Source organism: Nematolebias whitei, chromosome 15 (genome assembly GCF_014905685.2).
Source record: "Nematolebias whitei isolate Nwh7 chromosome 15, NemWhi1, whole genome shotgun sequence".
Taxonomy (NCBI): Eukaryota; Metazoa; Chordata; class Actinopteri; order Cyprinodontiformes; family Rivulidae; genus Nematolebias; species Nematolebias whitei.
In genome coordinates, this window is record NC_056512.1 from 5,383,448 (window position 1) to 5,399,811 (window position 16,364).

Sequence of the window (16,364 nt, forward strand, 5' to 3'; positions counted from 1 at the left end):
CTATAATATTGCTCCCCATATGTGAAGTAGGTTGACTGCAGGCACAGTTTCAAGAGTTGACACAGTTGTTCTGTGGAAAGTGTGGTCCTGCTGCTCAGAGTGGTGTCTGATTTTAATCTTAAACTGACCACCTCTACTGCATCATCAACAGGAATGCACGTAAAGAGTGATGTGACATCAAAAGAGACCATTGTTTCATCAGTCTCCATGATGACATCCCTCACCTTATCCACAAAGTCCATGGTGTTCTGTATGTGGTGTTCTGAGCTGCCAACTAAAGGGATGAGTACAGATGTCAGATATTTGGAAACATTGTAAGTGACAGAGTTAATCATGCTAACAATAGGTCTTAAAGGTACACCTTGTTTGTGGATTTTAGATAAACCATACAGACTAGGTGTGGCCTCCCCTGGGTACAGTCTGTGGTACAGAATACGGTCAATAGCCTTGTCCTGCTCCAAAATTTTCAGGCAATCTATCAACTTCTTCTTGTAACCACTTCCTGGATCTCTTTTCAGCAGCTCATAAGTGGTTAAGTCACTAAGGAGTGTCATAACTTTCTCATGATAGGCTTTCTGGTTCAAAATCACTGTGCACCTTCTTTGTTCTGCTGGGATGATGATGATGTTGTTCTGGTCCTTGCTGAAAGTGGTGAGTGCATCCCTTTCCATTCTCCTCTCTGCTGATGTTGGAAGGTGGTGGATTGACATTGCTGAGGCAGAATGAAACTTTGTTCCGAAGTTGCTCGGCTTTATATTCTTTAATTCTGTTGCTGCGGATGGTCAATTCTGTGGCTGTGATCATCTCCACCAGAGGAATTCTTCTTGGCGCAACCACCAAGTTCAGTCCACTGGCAAGAATCTCTGTCTCCGGCTGGGTGAGCTGTCCTTTAGATAAATTCTTCATCCACTTTTCTGTCTCCCTGGCATGTGGCTGTCCGGTGTGTTGTCTTCCACTGAATGTGTTGTTATTGGAATTGGGATGGGCTTCATGAGTTATTAGTAAATTAATCTTCTTTTGTTGTTGTGTCTTGTACTGGATATGCTGTGCTAAATGTGCCGTATCTGTGAAATCCATCATTTGTTGAAATGTGGTCTGATCTAGGCATGTTGTTAGTTTTTGTCCGATTTGCTTTTCTTTGCCCTCTAAAGCCTCAATGGTAAAATTGGTCCATTTCACCTATTCATTCAGCAGCTGGGTCTGTGCCTTCTGTAAGATCTTGCTTGCACGGTGCCCGCTGACAGAAGATTTGAGTTCTAGGCTCTTGGGAAAGGTGCTACTCTGTCGGCATCGGAGGCTGAATCTCAGGTGGTTCCTGTAGTCTGCCCTCTTCCCTGCTGTTTGTTCAAACTCTGTAACTAGTTTGAGGCAATCCTGGCCAAAGTGGTTCAAAATATCCTGATACATGCTCAACAATCCTGGTAGAAAAAAACTAACAAACTGAAGTCATGTCCTCTGGATGGCTTTAAAAAAAAAAAAATTGTTAAAACGTTTATACAGTACAAGTTTTATTTTTTGGAATCCGTCCAGAGGACCTGACTTAACTTTATTAGATATACTGGTCATGATTTAAGGCAGCAAAAGAAGTGCATTTAAAGCATTGAAGAGGGTGAACAGTTTTATAGACACTATTTCTGCAACAAGACTATGGTCACTGCCTTCAGTTCTGATCACTGCCATCTTAAATAAAGCATATTTAAAATCATTTACTACGTCACATAATCTAAAGGTTTGTTATCACCTTATTTAGCAGTGAATAATATAAAAAAGCCACCATTGTAAAAAAAACAATATTTATCAAATACACATTTACAAAAGGGATGAAAAGGAGAATTGTTATCAAATAACACATTTATAAAGAATTTAGAATATGTTTGAACACAATAAGGAAAGCGTTTTCCGTTAGCCACCGCTGACTGGACACTGCTCATCATTTCTCCATGTTTGGACTAGGGCTTTAACAGACTACTCGAGTAATCACACATCGATTCCTAGGACATCTATAGTTTTTTTAATTTTACGTTGAGTATTTGTGGTGATGTCATTACGCCGCCGTTACATCATTGTGTCACGTGTCACATGATCCGCACCAGGCACGGGTTACAAAATGGATCCCTCCAAGCAGACTGATGGAGCGGAGCAGGCCCAGTCTTGACAAACAGGTAAAAATGTATCAATAGTCTGGAAATATTTCACTAAAGATGAATCTTCTGGTTCAACTACCGTAAGGAAACGGAAAATGAATCAACTTCCTGACTGTTTGGAGCTCATTGTGAACCGGTGTTATACCATATTCTGTGACCACCATATATTGTGACCGTAGGGGGCGGTGTTGCATGCACTGTTGCAGGTCACAGAATATGGTGCAACACCGGGTCCAATCACCGAACCAGAACCAGCTTCCTCTGACCTTGTTTCACAAACAAAAAGTAAAAAATACTAATCTCTAAACCTCTACAAAAATCTATAAACATATTAATCTCTAAAACTAAACCTAATGCGCACCACAACTGGCGGTGGTGCGGGGTGGTCGTACGCTCCACTGTTTTTAGTTTAGTTTTTGACGTGCCGCACGTTTCTTTCACTTTTTCAGCTTAATAATAAAAACTAATAGTTTAGTTTTTCCTGTGACTTATTTGCAGTATGATAAGTGGTAGGAGCATAATTTATGCTCCCAATGTTTTGTTGGTCTTTTTTTTTTGTAAATAATGACCTTTTTTGCGGTTTTATTTATTTATTTATTTTTGTATCTTTAGATCCTATGATGTCATCCAGTACTCGAGTTCTACTCAAGTTTTATTGTGTTAAAGTCGAGTTTAAAAATTATGTAGTCGTTCAACCCCTAGTTTGGACAGAACCAGTCAGCGCTGTCCTGCTGTCACAGCATGGCTTTTTCCGTTTAGTTTTTGTTCTTACCATAGCTTTATTCTAGACTTATGTTCATTTTGCAGCCTGTTTTCTCCTCACCCCTCTCATCATTAGTTCCTTTAGATTTGTGTTCAGGTCCCTCCATAGTTTAATGAGTCACGTTCTCTTCTCCCCATGTAATTCCAGGCCAATGTCATTCTCCCATCAGTCCTTTTTTCTGATATTAAAGACTCTTGGTTTTGATTCCTTATGTGGGTCTGCAGTTCTGGTCATCTTCGATCCCTCAATGTTTCACCAACACTTCTGTGGTCTTGTAGTTGTAAGAACACTTAGGCTCTTGCTCTTGAATTCACCACCTTCATCTTCTTTAGTTTTGTGCTTGCAACTCCAATCATATGGCTTGTATTTATACAGTCAACCCAAAATGTAAGCTTTATGTCCATCTTTCATGCCTTGTGTCCTGTTTCTTGTGTATTTTTGAGAGTGCTACACACAGGCCTGGCAAGGTTACTGCAGCGTTTGTGTAATATTTGTGTGTACTGTGTGGATACATCGGTTCAGAAATAGTGCCATGTGCTACAATGTTTATAGAAATCAAAATAAAATGTTTTTGTGTGGAAAGTTGGAGTTTATCGCCCCTAGTTGAAGCTATAATGGTCTGTTTGGCGTGTTGACTGATGACAGAGCCGACTCACCCCTCCACATGAAGCCACAAGCCGTACTGATCACACAACTCTCTGAGGCGGCTCAGCTTATCAGTGTGACCTGCTCCAGGGGTACCTGGGGAGAAAAAACAACAACAAAGCTAACAGTAAAAAAAAAAAAAAAAGAATTGTCTGACAAATATATGTAAAGTGAAAAGAAAGCCTGTTATGGGTCAGAGATGTACTGTTAAAGAAACGATTTTAGGTCCTGTAAGCACTCGTGCATACACATTTCAAAATGTCCGCTCTGATCTGCGATGTTCCTCACCTGCGTTAGCCATCACCAGCAACGGGAGCTTGCCAGCTTCCCTGTCTTCTTTGATCAGTTTCTCCAACAGGGCAACATCCTTGTAGAAACAAACGGCACACGTTGGAATCATTTTGATTTGATTTGCCTGGTATTGCTACGCGTTTCTTTCTGTATGAACTCACCATTTGGTGCTGAGATCCAAAGATGGTGTTGCATGGCACAGTGCACAAACTGGACAGAGGCAAGCCAAGCTAATAAGAGAATACGATCATCAAAACCACATCTTTGATTTGTTGGCAACACACAATCATTGTAATAAAAACTGACATCAACTTCCTGGCTACTGATCAATGATTGACAGTTTGAGACAAAGTGTCCCCCCCCCCCCCCCACCCCGTTGAGCTAACTTCACACCTATCATGGTCAAAAGAAAGGACACCCAGTTCCAAACAGTTCTGTTGGAGGAAATAAAGGATGTTTCTCACTAACTTATATAAACGTGTGTGTGTGGACGATGGCTCAGTGGTTAGCACTGTTGCCTCACAGCAAGAAGGTCCTGGGTTCAATCCCCGGTTGAACCTGGGGTCTTTCTGTGTGGCGTTTCTATGTTCTTCTCGTGCTTGCATGGGTTTCCTCGGTGTCATCCGGTTTCCTCCCACAGATCAAAAACATGCATGTTAGTCTGCCTTCAGGGCCAGGCCTCCCTTGCAAAGAGATCTGTGATCTCAATGGGATTTGCCTGGTTAAATAAAGATTAATACTGTGTGTGCATGGAGTTGTTTTGTCTTTGCAAAGTGGAGCCTGCAGAAGCATGGAGCCTTTCACCTGAAAAACTCAAGGCCCTAAGCTGGAGAGCAGAGTTGTCTGACCTCGCCTTTGTTTGAGAAGCATTATAAAAACACACTTCCTTATACCGCCTGTGAGCAGGTTTGGAGACGAAGCGACATGTAAACATGTTGATGCTTGTTTGCTCAACGCTGCTCCATCTTGCAACATTAAAGCCTGGGTTAAGAAAATATCTTCTCCTTCCTGTGTGGCTTATTTGTTTAATGAGCCGATGATAGGATAATTAAATTATTTAACAAGTTCCCAAATGGTGGACCACAGAGACCCAAATGAAGTCTCATCTGGACCATACACATTATGAAAAGGTGGCCCAAGAGCCTGTCTTCTCTCGTTATTCAGAAGTGAACAACGCATTGTATTTTCAAAGAGTCTGCACACTAAGGACATGGAGCTGAAAGTGCCCCCTACACACACTCCAAAACCTCTGAGACTGCCAGGCTGTCACATATAACATGACACTTTTCTTCAAGTCTCAAATTACTAATTAAAATAAAAAGTATACATCAAATATTACAACAGCGGCAGGTAAGAACGATGTAAAACAATAAAATTAAACACCTACAAATAATTATCTGAAGTGTATTTTATTTTTAGTCAGGAGAATGCCCCGTTGATGTAAATGAAGGAGCAGGATTTAATAAATGCAGCTATGAATTATGGGGCGCTGGTCTTTTGAGACTTCAACTTGGGCCTATGGTCCCGTCCATTGTTGAACTGTAGCTGGATCTGTACATAAATCAGCTGTTAGGATGAAGTGAGTGTTGATTAGGTCATGGCAAATGGAGAGGAAATGGTTGGGGATGATAAAGCTGCGTTTAAAGTAACAATCTAAAGAATAAAACAATGCAGTCTTAAGAGGAAGAAGCAACAAATGCAAGTAAAAGAAAAGGTGAGACAGATGTTTTGTCTGAATCTGACAGTGACTAACAGACTCTCGAACCCTCAACTCCTGAATAGATCTGTAGTTTTTAAGTAGCCACAGGAAAAAAAAGGATGTGGCTAAGAATTATCCTCCCAACATAAAACAGTTTCTTGATTCAGCTAAGTGGTAAAAAGTGCTCACGGTTTAAGAGACATTGAACAGGTCTCTTGTAAATGAGTCCTCGTGGCTCAATGAGACTAGCCTGCATGTATAAATAAAGGTTGAATGAATTAACTGAATTTTATCAGCATTGAAAACTGATGCAGTAAAGGAGAACTCCAAAAAATGATGTTTAAAAAAGAAAAAGTCTGCAGAAACCATGCTGAGCATCTTCCATATGACTGATCGTTTTACGGTGAGCAGTTTTAAAATCTTTCAATTTAAATGTGAAAAAACAGCTTCATTTTATAATGCCCCAAAACAAAGAAGGTATTAATACTGATTTGTAGTGCTGATAATAAAGCCAACATGGAAGACACAATGGGATGGGAATCAGTCCCTAAAACTTCTTTGAGTGCATGAATATGAATTTTTTTGGATATTTTTGTTACTAAAATTTTTTGGTTGAAGAAATTGTTCCAGGAAGTTGATGAAAGTGACTGCTAAATACAAATAAATAACTTTGATCATTTAAATTTGCTGGAATATATACAGTTAAGGGCAGCACGGTGGTGCAACTGGTAGAGCTGCTGCCTCTCAGCGAGCAGGTCCCTGGTTCAAACCCCGGTCCGGGGGCCTTTCTGGGTGGAGTTTGCATGTTCTCTCCGTGCATGCGTGGGTTTTCTCCGGGTGCTCCGGTTTCCTCCCACAGTCCAAAAACATGCATGTTAGGCTGATTGGTAACTCTAAATTGTCCCTAGGTGTGAGTGAGAGAGTGAATGGTTGTTTGTCTCGTTTGTCTCTATGTGTCCCTGTGATGGACTTGCGACTCGTCCAGGGTGTCCCCCGCCCCTCGCACAGTGATTGCTGGACATGGGCACCAGTGACCCCCGTGACCCAAAATGGAATAAGCAGGTAAAGATAATGGATGGATGGATAAACATTTAACTAAATTAATCCTTGTTGATTAAAAAAAAAAAATATATATATATATATACTGTTTCAAGATTTGTGCCTCATGCTGTGGTTTTAGAAAAAGACTTCAACTGAACTGTTAGTCATGGACAGAACCATCTCCAAGACATTCATTGAAACATATTACTGAAACTTATGAGACGTTGATGTGAGGCCTCTAAATGTGGTACAACAGTTATTATATACTCACTGTGAAAAGTACATTACTTTACAAACACTAGGCAGATTTTATTATTTTCAACATAATTCATATGTTTAGATCATGTTTTTGAATCCTGTTGGGTTTTCTAACCACAACATGATAGCTGAAAAAGATTTTCTAAATGCAGTAAAACCTAAAAGTGCATATTGGCATTTAAAGAACAACAATTCTGCAAAATGGTGTTTTAAGTAGTGTAAAAAAAAGTGTAGCATGCAAGTAGAGTGTATTTCTCCTTTTTGGAAGTAGTAAAGAAGAACTAAGAAATATATCAGGTTACCTCTAAAGAACGTGAGATTGTGGAAAAATACAAATAAATCAGTTTGTATGAAGATAAAATTGTCTTAAAAGTAGTAGTCGCACAAGCATAAACCAAGTTTTACAAAATTTATATAATGTTTTTTTTACATGTACATATTTCAATTTGTACTAATAAAAATATTCTGCACATACAAAGTGTTAAATGTTTAATAATAATAATAAAAATAGTGTTATTAACCTTTGAGTTTACATTAACTGACTACACAGCCACCGAGACGAAATTTCATTTTAACATGTGTTTATCCAGAATGCTGCAACCAAATTTAAATCATCTCTTCCATTGACATTTTCCTCCGTCTTGCGGAGTAATGCAGTAGAGAGCAGTGACTTAGATTTGCTTGATTGATTTCCTTTGTTTTGTTTTTTTTGAATGTCCAGAGGACCAGATTTAACTTTTTTAGATTTTTCTACCTGGATTATTGAGTATGCATCAGGATATTGCTAAAGTTGTGAAAAGTATCATCACTGTTGAACCATGTATCCCTACAACTACAGGAGATGGTCATAAAATCATAAAATCATGAAAAAGCTGATTTCAGAAATTCCATTCAAAAAGTGAAACTTGTATATTATATTAATTCATTACACACAGGCTGATATATTTCTAATGCTTATTTATTTTAATATTAATTATTATAACTGACAACTAATGAAAACCCCAAATTCAGTATCTCAGTTAGTTAGAATATTGTGAAAAAGTTCAATATTGAAGACACCTGGTGCCACACTCTAATTAGCCAATTAACTCAAAATATTTGCAAAGGCCTTTAAATGGTCTCTCAGTCTAGTTCTGTAGCTACATAATCATGGGAAAGACTGCTGACTTGACAGTTGTCCAAAAGACGACCATTGACACCTTGCACAAGGACGGCAAGACACAAAAGGTCATTACTAAAGACGCTGGTTGTTCACAAAGCTCTGTGTCCAAGCACATTAATAGAGAAGTGAAGGGAAGGAAACGATGTGGTAGAAAAAAGTGTACAAGAAATAGGTATAACTGCACCCTGGAGAGGATTGTGAAACAAAACCCATTCCAAAATGTGGGAGAGATTCACAAAGAGTGGACTGCAAATGAAGTCAGTGCTTCAAGAACCACCACGTACAGACGTATGCAAGACATGGGTTTCAGCTGTTGCATTCCTTGTGTCAAGCCACTCTTGAACAAAAAACAGCGTCAGAAGTGTCTTGCCTGGGACTGCTGCTGAGTGGTCCCAAGTTATGTTCTCTGATCAAAGTAAATTTTGCATTTCCTTTGGAAATCAAGGTCCCAGAGTCTGGAGGAAGAGAGGAGAGGCACAGAATCCATGTTGCTTGAGGTTCAGTGTCACTTTTCCACAGTCAGTGATGGTTTGGGGGGGGGCATGTCATCTACTGGTGTTGATTCACTGTGTTTTCGGAGGTCCAAGGTCAACTCAGCTGTCTACCAGGAAGAGCACTTCATGGTTCCTGCTGCTGACCAACTTTATGGAGATGCAGATTTCATTTTCCAACAGGACTTGTCACCTGCACACAGTGCCAAAGCTACCAGTACCTGGTTTAAGAACCATGGTATCCCTGTTCTTAACTGGCCAGCAAACTCACCTGACCTTAACCTCATAAAAAATCTATGGGGTATTGTGAAGAGGAAGATGTGATACACCAGAGTCAACAATTCAGAAGAGATGAAGGCCACGATCAGAGCAACCTGGGCTCTCAGAACACCTGAGCAGTGCCACAGACTGATCGACTCCATGCCACGATTGCTGCAGTAATCCCGGCAAAAGGAGCCCCAACTAAGTATTGAGTGCTGTACATGCTTATACTTTTCATGTTCATACTTTTCAGTTGGACAACTTTAAAAAAAAAAATTATTTATTCATTTATTCATTAATTTAAAAGAAACAAAACAAATTAAAGCTGCAAGCAGCATTGGAGGCCCTCGCAGCAAAGCGCCGCTCCGGCCTCACGGCGACCGCAGGAGCTCCAGCTAGTCCACCCAGTCGCCATCGCGAACGCCCTCGTGCCAATTCCACACACGTTCACCATGGGGCGCATTTACCGAATCTTTGACATCGCCTTCCGTCCATGTCGTTACTTGTCCGGCTGCAGGTCTTACAAGTATAAGTGAAATCTGACCTTCCAGACAGGAGTTATGGTGACTTCCTGTTTTGTTGCGAATGTTTGACAAGCACTTCCTTTATGCTTTTCAACATGTCATGTGTGGCAATCAACAGTTGGCGAACAAAGTTTCAGTCTAATATCTTACACAGTGCGAAGCTGGAAGTGTCGTCCAATAATCAACAGTTTTTTTCTCTGAGTAGGTGGGGCTTAAGTGATGTCATGAATCAACAATACCAATGTGTCTACAAGTGCTCACTGATCATGCACCTCAAATCTGGTACATATTGGGTGATAGTTCACTGAGATATAACTGTTGGAATAATCTAGAGGGCACACTTGAGTCAAAAGTTAAAGAACAATACCAGTGTGTCTAGAAGTGCTCACTAATGACATACCCCAAATCTGGTTCAGATCAGATGATGTATCACTGAGATATAACTTTCGGAATAATTTAGGGGCGCACTCCAGTCAAATGTTAAATAACACAAATGTATATAGACGTGCTCACTGATTACGCACAAAAAATCTGGTTCAGATCAGATAATATATCATTGAGATATAACAGTTGAATAATGTAGGGAGCACACTTGAGTCAAATGTTAAACAACAACATCAATGTGTCTAGAAATGCTCACAGATGACGCACCAAAAATCTGGTGTGGATAGGATTATGTATCATTGAGATATAACTGTTGGAATAATCTAGGGGGCACACTAGAGTCATATCCTGATGCATGCTCAATAATCCAGGTAGAAAAATCTAAAAAAGTTAAATCTGGTCCTCTGGACATTCAAAAAAACAAAAAACAAAAACAAAGCAAAACAACAAAAAATCTAGAAACGTTTCGTCTCTCATCTGAGAGACTTCCTCAGTCTGAGGTTCTCTTAAATAGCACCTTCTCAGAGTGGATCAACCAGTTTTGCTGCTGACAACCAAAACCAGCTGATCACATGCTCAAGAAGGACCATCAGCCTAACAATGGGTCATTAGCACACTGATGGCTGTTTACTATTCACAGGGGGTTGAGTGATACTAGCAATAATAGCAATAATAAATGGACTGTACTTACAGTATATAGCACCTTTCCATCTTATCCAGATACTAAAAGCACTTTACACTACAATCTGTGTCCTCGTTTACCCATTTATACAGCAATCTACTAGATCTCTACAAAGCTAATTGAACAAATCATTCTAAAGAGACTAATCAGAGCTGTATCACATTCATACACTGATGGGACACACATCGGAGGCAATGAGGGGTTCAGTGTCTTGCCCAGGGACACTTCAGCATGTGACTGCTGGTGGATTCGAACCCCCAACTCTTGCATTAGAGGACGACTGCTCTAACACTCAGCCACAGCCGCCCAATAGCCAGAAAGCATCCTCCACGCACACATAGGGATAGTTTACATTCAAACACAGAGAAAAGTGATTAATTGCTTGTAATTCCAGCCGTCTTGAACTGGGAGTGTTTCGAGAAAATCCTCTGGGTCCCTCGAACCAGGGGGAGTTGTTAGTATTTTTTCTACACTGACCCTGGGTTTTTGATCTGCTCAGAGACAAATTGTAATGAGATTATGACCCAGTTCTGACCAGTTTAAACAGGGCCAGCAACTCTTAAAAAAAGGAGACTCCCAGTGATTCAATATCCGTCAAAGAATAGTTTTTTATTTGTCATTTCTTTATTAGCTTGTCACATCACGTAGAAAAGGCTTTTTCTTCACCGTATCATTTTTCCTGACACGTCAGACCACATAAGATCCAATGAGATCACACTTATGCCCCTTTTCCATTAGTACCGGTACGGGCCGACTCGACCCTACTTGGCCCGGTTCTGAGGCTTTTCCATTAGTACCGGTACTTAGCACCTGTTACTATTTTCAGTACCCTTGGCTCTGTGGTTCTAACCGGTACGAAGAGGTACAAAAACGTGACGTCAGAACACTGTCGGTCACTGATTGGTCGGGGGCGGAGTCGGGGGCAGAGTCACTGGATCCTTCAGAAACGTTTCAAAACAATAATCCGCCATTTGCAATTTCTCGGACTGGAGCAGCCTGGACTTATTTTAAAGATTTTTAAAACAATACTGACAACATCTTGGTCTAATGCTGATGTGCTGGCATTTTTTGTGCTTGGTGGCCGACAACATAATTCAGAGCAAGCTGGATGGAGCTCTGCTGGTGTACCCCGATCCTCCCTCCGGAGCCTCGGAGCGCCAGACCGGGCAGGGCGTCATCTACCCGGCTCCAAGTTCAGTTGGTCACCGCGGAAGATCCTTCGATGTGCCGACTCGGAGCTCAGAGCTCCGCAGGTCTCTGCGAAGCTGGAGATGGGGACTCACAGATGGACGTTGCCAGACCCCGGCCGCGCGTAATCATGAAGGCTGAATCCCGATCCCACCCGGCAGTCAGGCGGACTGGACAGTCTGGGACGGACGCTGGAAGCGATTTTTAAATAAAATAATATTTTGTTTTTATACAAAAAATGTTTTTAAAAAAATGCTGAAGCGATTTAAAAATGATTATTATTTTTTTACACGTAAAATGTTTTTTAAAATCGCTTCCACCGTTCGTCGCAGACCCGTCTCTGCCCGCCTGTCTGCGCGGGTCGGACCTTCATGATTACGCGCGGCTGGGGTCTTGGAACGGCCTCTGTGAGTGACCAGCTGAGCTGGAACTGGGAGGATGAGCCTCCCAGCCTCCTCCTCTCCGGAGGAGAGGGTCGTGTGACTGCGGGCAGTGTCGTGCGAGACCAGCAGAGCGTTGAAGATAAAAAAAAAAACTAAAAAAAAGACGGTGCCAGCTTCATCATGAAATCCTGTTTTCACTTTAATGACTGTTAACTCAGCTGAAAATCATAAAAAGACACAAAACTATTGGATCTCAGGAATATTTCCCTCAAACATGTTTAAAGAAAAGAGACGACCTTCAGTTCAACTTTATTTTAACCCACAAATGTACAAATCACAAAACAAGAACTTTAAAGCAAAGCTAAAAATAAAATGTATATATGTGAACAAGAAAGAAAACCACACATTTAAAATGAACATTAAAAATAGACACAATGAGTGCAAATACATCAAATGATGATGAAAACCTATAAAAATTTAAATGTAATGTTTTTGTAGAATCTGGTTCATCAGAGTTTTAATTTATATACATATATATATATATATTTATATCTATAAATAAATATAGATAAACATATATGAATATATATAAATACATATATATGTATATAAATACATGTGTGTATATATATATACATATATATACATAATTGTGTGTATATACATATGTGATATATATATATATATATATATATATATCACATATATATATGTGTGTGTGTGTGTGTATATATATATATATATATATATATATACACACATAAATATATACACATATGTGTGTACATATATATTTGTGTGTGTGTGTATAAATATATATATATGTGTATATATATGTATATATTTATACACATGTATACATGCATACACACATACATGCATACATACATACACACAACTTCAAAATAACATAAATTCTCAACCTGTACTGAAAACAGTTTCTGCGTCTCAGCGCCACCAGCTGGTGAGAGGTGGTGACGTCAATTTGAACCCCGCCCACTGGAACCGGTACTGAAAGCATAATGGAAACACAACCTGTACCGTACCGAGTAGAGTAGAGCCGGGCTGTACCGGCCCGTACCGGTACTAATGGAAAAGGGGCATTAGTCCGCCCCTAAATCCACTTGATAGGCAGTGCTCCCGGAAGAAGGTGGAGCCTAGGCCCCATATAGTTGGAAGACAACTTGTCATTTGCCCCTTCCAGTCTAAGATCTCGCGTCAAACTGTATCGGAGAGGCCAGCGCTGTACAACTGTAATCTTCTCCTGCCTTGATTTAATACAATTGGTAAAACTGAATTCACGTTTCCTTGATTTATTGAGAGTGTGAATCAGCAGCAGCACCAGGGGGGCACTAGAGCAACCCCTGGAAAAGTCATAGCACCCCCGTAGCACCCCCAAGAAAATATCAGATTATTTTCTTTTTCATCCAAGTTATTATTTAATATGTGGTTGTTGTGATATTTTCCTCGCAAAACACAACTAATTTAAAAAAAATCAATCAATGATTATATTGAGTAAAAAAAAAAATAATAATCAGATCTCAACAGGAAATGAACCTCTGAATTAGAAGTGAAAATTCAAGTTACTGAAATTTCGGTAAAAATTTGAAAAGTGCACAAAATGCAACAATGGACCGTTTTCCATTACCCAAATTGCCTAGAATTCTTCTCTTATATAATTGTCTCCACTCCCACAACCCCAGAGTTCTTTTTTTCCACCCTGAACTCAGTTCTACACCTCAGTGAGCCTTCACCTCTGGAAGCCTCAACTGAACTGTGTGAGAACTTTCTCCATTTCTTTTTTGAAAAAGTTGTGAACACCCGGGCACTCATTTCTCCACCAGCTCATGATCTGTCCATCCCATCTCAATGCATAGCTGATTTTGACCACTTTGAACCTATCTATCTTCTCTGGTGCAGGTAAAGTGCAGCATGAAGCCATCTGGTTCCCCCTTTGAAGTTGAGATCCTCATTTCTAGGCTGGAGCAGTAGGTGGGCATCACAGGGTCAGCCCTCAAATGGTTTAGATCCTACTTCTCTGACATAACCTTTTACATCAACATCAAAGATTTTAGTTCAGCATTGGCAGCGCTTCAATGGGGAGTGCTGCAGGGGTCCATCCTCGGTCCCCTTCTCTTTTCTTTATACCTGCTGCCACTAGGTGTTATTTTCCGCAAACAACATACCCTTTCATTTCTACGCCAATAACTGTCAAATTTACTTCCCCCTGAGGCACAGAGGTACATGCTCTATTCAACCTCTTCTGGACTGCCTGGCTGACATCCGGGACTGGATGACTTTAAACTTCTTAAGTTTCAACGAGAAGAAGTCTGAAGTCATGTTGTTCCACCCCAATGGCACGTTCATGAACCACTGCATCAACCTTTCCTCTCTAGCCCTGTTAGAGAAACAAAGAGTCACAAATCTGGGAGTGATAATGGACCCTTCCATAAAACTTAACAGTCGTGTGAACATGATTGTTAAATCTTGTGTTTTTCAGCTGAGGTGACTGTCTAAGCTGAAGCCCATACTGTCCAAAAAGAAACTTGAGACAGTGATCCATGCGTTCATTACATCCAGGCTCGATTACTGCAATGCACTTCTGTTTGGACTCAATCAATCCTCTATTGCACGACTACAACTGGTCCAAAATGCTGCAGCCCGATTTTTAACTGGTACAGGCCATAGAGAGCACATACATTACACCAGTTTTGGCCTCCCTGCACTGGCTACCCATTCACTTTCGGATCCAGTTCAAAATACTCATGTATATTTTCAAATCACTGAACAGTTCTGCCCCATCTTATCTCTCTGATCTTCTGCATCCTTATGTCCCACCGCGCTCTGAGGTCAGCTGACCAGATGCTTCTTTCAGTTCCAGGAACCCGTCATAAGCTCAGAGGTGACAGGGCTTTCTCTGTTGCAGGTCCAAGGTTGTGGAATGAGTTGTCAATGCATGTCAGGCAGGCTTCCACCATTGCCGTTTTTAAGTCTCACTTGAAACCCCACTTTTATTCCCTTGCCTTTGACAAGGTGTGATTTGTTTTGATCCTGTCTGTAGTCTACAGTGTTGGTCATTTAGTTATTACCTGCTGCTATTTGTTCCTATATTTTTATTTTGTTTTCCTGTCCGCTGTGCTTGTTTCTATTGTACAGCACTTTGGTTGGACTAGTTGCTGTTTTAAGTGCTCTATAAATAAATTGGTATGGTATGGTAGAATGGAATCAGGTAGGAGGATTTTTTTTGGAAGCAGACTGCAGCCAACAAATAGAAAATAACTTGGAAGAAGGGGATCAAGCCTACTGCCATCCTTCCACATCTATGGAGAATGCTGCCAACGCTAGCGCTGGACAGCTAGAGGATGGAGCCAGAATGTTCAGCTACCTTTAAACAGTTCCCTGCGAGTCCTAATTGTGGTCTATCCTAGTCTGATCTACCAGCAGAACCACAGAAAGATGAGTGACCTGGTGCCCTCAACACTGACCCAGTAAGGAGCAGAAACTGGTGACATGCCTCTGTTTATGCCATTTTTAGCTGATGCAACTTGATAAATCATTTCCTGGCTTGCAGTGATAATAAATGACTTTATCTGATCACATTAAATAACTACTTTCAACCAAAATCCAAAGTAAACTATTTATTAAAAGTCAAACTTTGTCTAAATTCATGCGTGTATAGAAACCAAAATAATTCCTGCTCAAAGAGTCAAGTTTGTTTTAGATAAGAGAATTAAGCTTTGGCTGATTCATTATTATTGTTTGTTTATTATTGTTGTTGATTATTTTTGTACTAAAACTTCAAAGACAACTTTGGCCTCTTCGTTTGGATGAATATTAATTTGTTCTGGTAATTAACAGATTGTACTTCAGTGACTGATTCTGATTATTAAAGGGTGAATATATTAATTAAGTTGTTGTTGGTCAGTAAACTGACCAGCTGGTGCCCAACTTTAACAAATGAAAAATAAATAAAATAAATGTAGTGGAGTTGAGATGGAAAAGGTGTCAGTCACCCTTCTTCCTCCATCTCACCCTTCGTTATTGCTACAAGCTTCTACTCTGAGGCTGTTAGACTCATGAATCCCTAGTCAATATTATCACTGTGAAAATTACTGTGAAAAACATCCCTGTAATGCCACTTGATTGTTGATATGTGCTGCTGACTATCCATGCTGCTGATCTCATGCTGCTGATTTATTTCATGTTGCTGTGTTCATTCGTCCTCATCTGCTCACACAGACTCATGTTCATGCTGCTGTTGTTTGGTGCATTGTTTTGTACTAGTAGTGCTTAGTATATTAGTTTAGAGTATTTCTTAGTTCATATCTTAGATCATATTACGGTTTTTCTTTACAATTTGTATTTTTGTTGGATGTAACTGGGACCCTGTGTACATAGTTTTGTTTCATCTCATGTACCACATGTGGTGTGAATGACAGTAAAGACAA

At 40.2% G+C, this 16,364-nt stretch overlaps 1 protein-coding gene and 1 long non-coding RNA gene across 2 annotated transcripts in view; both read right to left on the reverse strand.

The window, feature by feature from the left end:
• Positions 1–16,364, reverse strand: part of pdxdc1 (pyridoxal-dependent decarboxylase domain containing 1) — a 163,913-nt gene that overhangs the window by 55,867 nt on the left and 91,682 nt on the right. The window lies entirely within an intron of this gene.
• Positions 3,898–16,364, reverse strand: part of LOC119422018 — a 33,566-nt gene continuing 21,099 nt past the window's right edge. The window contains exons 2-3 of the long non-coding RNA XR_005187392.1: positions 4,005–4,053; positions 3,898–3,919 (exon numbers count right to left, since the gene is read on the reverse strand). This is a non-coding gene — a long non-coding RNA (uncharacterized LOC119422018). The remainder of the gene's footprint in view (positions 3,920–4,004; positions 4,054–16,364) is intronic.